Genomic DNA, 9183 nt, shown 5'->3' on the forward strand with positions numbered 1-9183 from the left:
CTCCTTTGTGAACATGGCATTGACTTTGGTCCGGTTCGGACATTCGTATGCATAGTGATCTCCCGTGCAGATGAAGCATTTTCTGGGGCGATCTCCTCCGCTCTTCCACCGTGCCTTCCATTCTTTGGGACCTCTCTGGGTTTCCTTGGGTGCATCCTTCCTTGACTCCTTTATTGGTGGCCTCTCTCCCCCACTTTTGCTCAGGCTACTCTTTGGTTTGAACTGTTCCGTCCTACTGTACGAGTAGTCTTCTAGCTTCTCTACCGTGCACAAGGCTGTGGGCAGATCTTCGACACCTCTTCTTCGTAGCTCGGTTGCTGCCCATGGCTTGAGGCCATGAAGGAAGTGGTACAGCCTATCCTTCTCGTGCATATCTGGAATATCAAGCATAAGGGTGTTAAATTGTTTTACATAATCTGTGATGGTACCTGTATGCTTGAGGGTCATGAGCTTATCCCTCGCTCGGAACTCCACGTTCTCCGGGAAGAACTGCGCCTTGAACTCCTTCTTGAAGTCCTCCCATGTATCGATCCGACATAGCCCTCTCTCAACTTCCACGGTTTTGCGTCGCCACCACAACATTGCATCTTCCACGAGGTACATGGCCGCTGCATCCACCATAGCATCCTCGTCTTCAAGATGGAGGGCCTTGAAGTACCTCTCCATGTTCCATAGGAAGTTGTCAACTTCCTTGGCACTCCTGGCTCCACTAAAGCTCATAGGGTCTGGCACCTTGACCCTAGCTCCTCCTTGAGCTGAGCTACCCCCACTATTGGCCACTGCTTTTTCCATCAATAAGTATCGAGTCTTGAAGTCCTCGAACTCGGCAAGCATCTTCTCCGACGCTCTAAGCTTGCTGGCCATCTCCCTTTTCATCACATCTAATGTCGCCTCTACCGACTTCTCCATTCCATCGAAAGCATCTTGCTGGCGTGATAAGATGCCGGTAACATCATTAGCAAACTCCTCTTGCTTCTCTATACGTTCCAGCAGCATGTCTAGCTTCTCTTCAGCTGCAACCAACCTTGCCTCCAAGGAAGCTTCCCGGTCCCTTGACTTCTCTCGGGCAGCCCTCTTGGCTTTTGGACGTCCCTCCTGTGGAACATTCTCAATTTCACTCGACATAGTTTCGACGTGGCTCTGATACCAACTGTCACGGAGTAAAGTTTCGGCCTATACTTTATCACCGCGCGGCACTTGTCTTAGCACAAGTCTAAGCCTTCTCCACTAAAATGCCTAAGTAACCTTGACTTATTAGGCAAGTTCCAACACTATGACTCCAAGAAAAGGAAGCTATCAAAGTAAGCACAAACTTGAGTGAAGATGATCTTTGTTGATGAAACTTAAAGATTACAAGGAAGCTTTTGGGCACAACTCCCAAGTCACTCAATCTCTCTCTAACACTTCTTGAATCCTTGCTTGGATGTCTTACAAATGAGGGGTGATCCCCTATTTATACTAGTTCCTAGATACAATGGATGGCTAGGATTTACCCACATGTAACACATCTAAGGGTGATGGAAATCTCTAGATTACTTGGGCTCCAAGTATCTCTAGGAAATATCTCCTTGCCAATCTCTAGAAAACTCCTTGGGCTGGGCCAAAGAGTGCACAAAATGAGTTATCCAACTATGCACAAAGCAGCCTAGTGTATAGGTGCTGTTTGGGCTGCTGTATAGGTGCTGTTTGGGCTGCTGTTGAGCTCCCTGTCCGGCCCTCTTAGCTGCTGTCCGGGCCTTCTTTAGCTGCTGTTTGGGTGCTCAAAATGGGTCAAAATGAGTGGGTTGTGACACTAGTCTCGGGCGTCCCAGGCCGTCCCGAGCTATGGCGAGGGCGTCCCAGGCCGTCCCGAGCCAAGTCTCGGGCGTACCTGGCCGTCTCGAGCTGTAGCGAGGGCGTCCCATGCCGTCCCGGGATGTCCCATGCGCGTCCCGTGCCGGCCCGAGCAACAGCTCGGGCGTCCCGTGCCTCGGCCCTTCCAAGTGGTGCTTCGTCGGACATCTCGATATCCACTCGAGCATTTTCGACCATTCTCCATATGTGGGTGTGTGGGTATTTATCAGGAATATTGGAGAAAGAATCGGGAAAAAAATATTTTTTTTCTATTTTTTTTGAATTTTTAATTGTTTATTCACTTAAAAATTCATAAAAAAATAAATATTTATCGGAATCGCTATTATTATATATCAAAAGAATCCTTGTGAAAAGACCTTTCCAACGAATGCAAGTTTGTTGGATTTGGACGAGTAACGAAGGAGCAAAGGCCGAGTATGCTTGGTTAAAAATTTGATGTTTCCTTGTGAAAATAGGGAAAACAATAACTTTGCACTATATAGGGGAGGGGTGAGCTCCCTCCCCAGGCCGTGCACAGCCCTTGGGCTGGCAGGTGCCTTGGCCCTTGGGATGCAACATAAGGCATCCCAAGGGCAAAGCTCGGCACGGGGGTGGATGGGAAGCTTCCAAGAGTTGCCCAACTCATCCCCGACGTGGAAAATCGAAGAGGCGGCTGGGGGGGCCCGGGGGGGCACCACGGGCAAAAAATCAAAAACTCCCCAGCCTATGCCGGACACTTGGGGAAGCATCCCCGAAGGTGTCCGAGCTGCTGGGGGGGCCCGGGGGGCACCACGGGCCAAAAATCGAAAAGTCCCCATCCTATGCCGGACACTTGGGAAGCATCCCCGAAGGTGTCCGAGCTGCTGGGGAAGCTCATTAGGCACAAGAGTGAAGGAGTTGAAGGAGATGTCCTTCGACCAAGGTGACAATGCGAACAATTTGTCGGATAGGACAATTGATGTGGAAGATCATCAAGTCCGATTGATTTAGGGATCGTAGAGTTGTAGCTAGAGACCAACTACGATCGTCGAATTACGAAGTAATTCGCGGCTAACTTCGATCGGATCCTACAACGGGTTACACATAAGAGTGACAAATTGATCTAGGATATGACTAGTGGGAGTGAGATATAATCATGGGAGTGTCCCATAAACATATCTCATAGGCCTAAAAAGGAATTAGGCAAAGATAGTACAAAAAGGCCAAAAGCAGGGTTTTTGGGCCTAGGCCGATTCGGGCACTTTTAGGGCTCGGATTGGGCTGATTTTTGGAGGGACGTTTCCTTATGTTATGAACATTAAATCTGCAAATTTTGGCTGGGTTTGGACGTCATCTCCTTAGGGAATTGAGAAAATACCAATAGTTGCTATTTTCGACTATTTCCCTAAATCTTATTCTAAAGGGTGTTTTGGGAAACCTAAAAGGAGGTGGATTCTTATTAGGGTTCTATATAAACACTCTTAGGGCAGAGAATAAGGTGTGGAATTTCTCTCTAAGCTTTCTTACTCTACCACATCAAGTAGAGAGGAGAAAGTGAGCTAATTCCCATTAACTATCTATCTAGTCAAGCAAGAAGAAGGTCTTCTTATTATCCAACCACCATTGGTGTGCTAGCTATACAACAAGGTGGGAGATCAAATTGATTGCTCGTGTCCCAAGTAGAGGAGCTACACTTGAAGCTCTTGGTCTTCTTCAATCAATTCAACTAGTTTGAGGGAAAAGCGATTAAGGTAATCCACTATCTCCATTAGATTAATTACTAGTTTTGCATGTGATCCTGGGAATACTAGTGTAGACATTAGATGTCATATTTCCGCTATAAACACTAGTAGAAGGGTATAAAACCCTACAGTGGCGTCAGAGCCTCTTGCTATTAACTAGTTTTTGCTAAGAATCGAACTAGTTCATATTAGATATAATTGATAGTTTGATAAATTGAGTTTATAAAAATATTTTAAAAGTGTTTTAAAACTATTTAAACTCACAATTTGATAATATTGAATGGGATTCAATGAATTTCAAATTAAGAATCAAATTGATGATTAAAAGTGTTTTAAAACTCAATTAGATTGAATTTCGGACTAATCCATGCTTGATTAAGTTGATAGTTATGTTTAAAAGAGTTTTAAACATAAGAAATTGATTGATTTTGAATGGGATTCAAGAATTTTTCAAATAGATTTCAAAATTGTTCTTTGAAAAAGTTTTCAAAAACCTAGACTTTGATCCAAAATTGGTTTGATTAAGAGTTGTTTTCAAGTTTTGGAAACTTTTGAAAAACAAAGATTTTTGGAATTTTAGAAGTGTTCTAAAAAGAAGTGTTTTGAGTTTTGGGAAACTCTCAAAACAAAATTTGGAAATTTTAAAAGTTTCTACAAGTTTTGTAAAAATTTTAGAAGTGTTCTAAAAGATTTCAAAATTTTAAGAAAAGTTTTAAATTTGGAAAATAGCAACTTAGAGTTGCAAAAGAAAAAAAAAAATTTTTTGGAAACTAGGGTTTTGAAAAACCCTAGTGTCCGGCCAGGAAGCTTCCTGGCCGGACCGGGAGCTCCTGGATGCGTCCTCTGGACGCATCCAGAGCAGCTGCTGAGACGCGTCTAGGACGCGACCAGCAGCTGCGACAGAAGCTTCTGGACGCGTCTTGAAGACGCGTCCAGAGCAGCTGTTGGGACGCGTCTTGGAGACGCGACCAGCAGCTGCGGAGGGAGCTTCCTGGACGCGTCTAGGACGCGTCCAGAGCACTCGACCAGACGCGTCTTGGAGACGCGTCTGGGAGGTTCTGGGTGTCTCGGACTAGTCCGAGACACCTAGTGCTGGTCCGGTCCAGCACCAGACACGTCTAGGACGCGTCTGGTACATGGACTAGCGTCCTGGCTCCGGCCAGGACGAGACCAGGCCTTGATAGGCTTCGGCCAGGACATGCCGGCCTATGGGCCGTGCTATGTCCGGACCTTGTCCGAGCCCTTTTCTGGGCTTGGGCCGGGACTTGTCTAGGACTTGTCCCGGGCTTTTTCGAGGCTTTTCGGACCACAAAAAGGAACCATCATTCGAGTGGGAGTTTTTGCCAAAATTTCTTCCGATTCCAACCAAATAATTCCAAAATCAATCCGGGCCATCCAGAAGGCCAAAACGGATTTCTCTTTAAATTGATTTATGAAATCATTAAGAATCGAACCAATGTTTTTCCGAAATTGACCCGGGCTTTCAAAACCCGAAACGGAGTTTTTCTTAAAGATGATTTTAGAAATCATAAAAGATAAAACCGGAACGCACCACTAGTTGAATTCTTCGAATTTAGACTTAAGGTCCGTAATGTGACATGTGATGTCAACAAAAGTATCTCCCAAGATAATCATGCATATATAATTCTTAGCCTTGATATATTATATGATTGCATGTGATGTGAATGCGGGAAACTAGTATGGCCATAGATTTATATCTTTATTCTTGTTTTAAGCACGGATGGGTGCATGCTTTGTAATTAATTTTAATTTCAAGTTTATACGATCTGCGAATCGTTAGAGTCTTGTAATTAGAGTTTAGGGTCAATGAGTCCATTGAAGAAAACTCAAGGATGGAATCCAAAGGCGAGTGGGAGAAATCAATGGAGGTTCAAGGATGGAGATCTAGACGAACCAAAAGGCGAAACAAGAAGAAAACCAAAGGAGATTAGATCTTCTAGGTTAGGGGCCATACTAGGATCCATGTCTGCTTGATTTACTTTCTCGCGCGCATTTACTTACTTATTTACGCTTTATGTCGTGGATGTTAGTTAGGCTAAATAGTTCACTATAACAAACGCCAGACTAGCGTAAAAGTCCCCAAAAGTAATCTTGAGTAATCGCCTATCCAGATTAAGACACTCGTTGCGCCCTTGTTCGAGGAAGGTGGGTCGGCCTTCGCAGAGTACCTCCTCTACCTTGGGACAATGCGGGTAGGTCTATAGAAGAGGCCTACACGTCTAAATGGTTCTACTCAACGAGATCAGCAAGAGAGTCTTGGATACTCGAGGCAAAAGGATAGATTAGTCATTCATTAATGAAATCTATCAACCAAGAGTCATAAGGTATGATCAGTGAAGTAGTTCACTCACCCGGAACGACGGAGTCAAAGGGTAGGGCCTTCGTCCGCTTTACTCCGAAGAACTGGGGTCTTGGAATCACTTATTCAATCGGGGACGATTTTTATTGAATAATGTGGGAAAACTAAGTTTTTCAAAAACGATAACGAGTTTTAAAACTTTGTCATTTCTTTATGTAGTTTTTAAGATGACACATAGAAACGGTTTCAACAATTGAATCACACCTATGGGAGGTGTTGATCCACTTCCTAGAATGGAAGAATGAATCCGAGAATAGTTCTCAGATTCAAAAGGAAGGTCACTAGAATACCCAATCCTAATGTTGACTCATACAAGAGAAGGTCAAAAGCCTTTTGCAAGCAATCGTATAACATTCTCTTTGGAAGAGTAATGGATGCTAGCATAACCATTAAGACAAACTAAGGAAGAAATTCCTACAGAAGTCATAAATGGGGAGGTACGAGACCTCCAAGGCAATCTGAAAGTCATCCTAAGGGAAGACAACAGAATACATCTATCACCCAATTCAATATCGATTGAACAAAGATAGATAAGACCTTAGATGAGTCACTCAGGTTGTTACGGTCAAACTGAGCAGAACATACGGGAATATCCAATCTAAGAAAGGTTCTTGAGATTTGGTACAAAGAATCTAAGAAAGAGCTCTTGGGATTCAAAAGGGCAAAGGGTCAGTCAAGTGAGGCAAACATTTGATCAAAGAAAAGCAGTTGCCGAGTACATGATCAAGAGTATTCCTCATTACTGTGAATGTTTCCAAACAATGGCTAGACCATTTAAAAGGAAACTACCTTTAGCACCTGGAGGACAAATGGAATGGAATTATGAATTCCGGTTCCGTATCCTTGTTAACAAAGTTAAAAACAAGTATCGTAAAATTCCTTCATCAGGTATTTTAAACCGGATGTGCGGCTCCGTGGAGCTTAAGGGAATTACATACTTGACTAAAAGAAGTAAAGATCCAAGAGGGAGCAGAAGCAGTGATGCTAGGGATGCTGAAAGGGATCGAAGTCTTCTTTTAGACACTGATCTAGCTTAGAACTTAATAGTGATTATTTTGTTCTTCTAGAAACGTCTGATGTTTTAAACCAGTGATAAAATTAACTGAAGGTTAACATTGATAATGGCTAAAATCAAGAGATTCAAACTCATTAAACTTCAGCATTGTAAATTGGGTCTTAAGGACTAATTGACAAAGTCACCCTTTTCAAAAGGCATAAAGACTAGTAATCTATTAGGACTCATACGGTGTTATGCAGACCTATAAGTTTACTTGCAGAAGCTAACGAGAGAAACTTCAAATACGTACTCTGACAACTTCATGAAGTATGGAAACGTACAAATCATAAAGTATAAGTCAGAATGTTTGAAAGGTTCAAACAAAGTACAAACCGAAGTAAAGAATCACTTTGACAAGATAGTGAAAACTTGAGTCAAACACTTGATAACCATCAAAGGAGTTGAGAAACAGTTTCCCAACTCTGCTCCATGGAACACATCCGACGGATGGTGGATTCAGTGGGAGCAATCGAACATTGCTATGCATAATTCGATCAAAGATGGGTTTAAGCCAGTCTTCCGAATATTTTGGGACATATTCTATAAACGATTGTTTTCACACTTACCAAAATTCCGTCTAAAGCTAAATTTGTAAAAGCATTACAAAACTAGCTAATATCTGACGCAATTTCTTTTTTAAAAGAAATTTGGGCTTCTTCCATAACCAATCAAGAGAACAAAGTGTTTGTTGCTCATGATAGTATTCTTCTAATAATTAGCGCACCTAGTAATCTGGGAGAAAAACACTAATTATTACAAGAATAAGTGGGAGAAAAGTACAAGTCGATTTAATTCGATCATGAGAAAAATCATGGAGTTTCATGAAGAACAATCATGAAACTTGTACAAGACGATTAAATTCGACCAAGAGCAACAAACTGCGACTCCTTGGAAAAGGAAAGGTTAAAGATATGATCTTGTAAACCCACCGCACAAAAGCGAATGTCATTCGCAGGAGAACTCTCAAAGCGAGTGAAAGTGTCTCTAAAGGAATATCTCAAAGTAGTTGAGATAACTCCAAATTGTTGTTCAAAAGCCCTGAAAGGTCAAAATAAAATCTTAAAGACTCAGAAAATAAAGGTTATTTCTGAAGAGATAAAAGACCTGCGCAGAAACGGAAACTGACTCTAGATTTTGGCTAGAAGCCAAAATCATCGTGGAATCCATATCTCGTCAAGACATGAAGCTTGATAATTTAAGTCAACAGAAGACCTAAATTGGTTTTCCAAAATAGAAAACTGAGAAGGATGGAAACATTCATGTTTCCCGAAACGAGACAAGAAGAATAAAGATTCTTCCAATCAAGTTATGTCCACAAGCATGCTTAAGAAATCTATCGACGGATTAAAAGCACGCAAGAGTTAGAATCTTCGATTCAAAAGGCAATCAAAGAAGTTTGATTCCTGAGGAATGAAGAAAATCTTGAATCACGAAATTTCAAGAAGGTAAGTGGGAGAAACAAACCTTCCGGGTCCGTATGCTGAGTACATACAAAAGATTGAGTACGACATAAGATGTTGTATAACAGTAACAAACTGACTCAATAAAGGACCACACACAAAAGGATGAAATGCCATTTTGGGCATCTGAAGATCTATAAGCATAGATCAAAAGGATGATAGGATTGGAGAGACTCAGTACGCTGAGATGCTTGAGATCCGAAACAGAAAATCTAAGACTCGGAAAGTCTAAAAGAATTTCGACCCAAAACTCATGACTAAGAGCGTTGCTAAATCGGAGTTTTAAAAGACACCGACGTAGCAAACAAGCATGAGAGAGAGATTTATGTTCGAATACATAAAGTCAATCATATTGGATATGATTAGCATTTAAACATCCAAATTCGGATTTGAAAACCGAAACACTACTTAGAAACATCCTAGAAGGCTAAAGGATGAAGTAGTATAAAAGTTGAACATGTCATCGTAGCAAACTTCCAGACATGGAAGGAAAGTAGGCTAAAAGTGTTTTAAGCCGGGAACTGTTGCAAATACTACATAAAGAATTAAAAGCCTTAACTCTAGTAAAAGTTACTAGAAATTATCAAGGTTGAAGATAACCGTCTTCAAATTAATTGATAATTAGCAAAGTTTAAAACTGACTACCACGGTAGTCAAACTGAACTGTCACCTAAGACATAGTATGAGATTCATACACAGTCTAAGGCATGAGGTATAATTTTAAACCTCGAC

This window comes from Eschscholzia californica, unplaced genomic scaffold (assembly GCF_041429995.1).
Source record: "Eschscholzia californica isolate CP2 unplaced genomic scaffold, dmEscCali1.0.p SCAF_44, whole genome shotgun sequence".
NCBI lineage: Eukaryota > Viridiplantae > Streptophyta > Magnoliopsida > Ranunculales > Papaveraceae > Eschscholzia > Eschscholzia californica.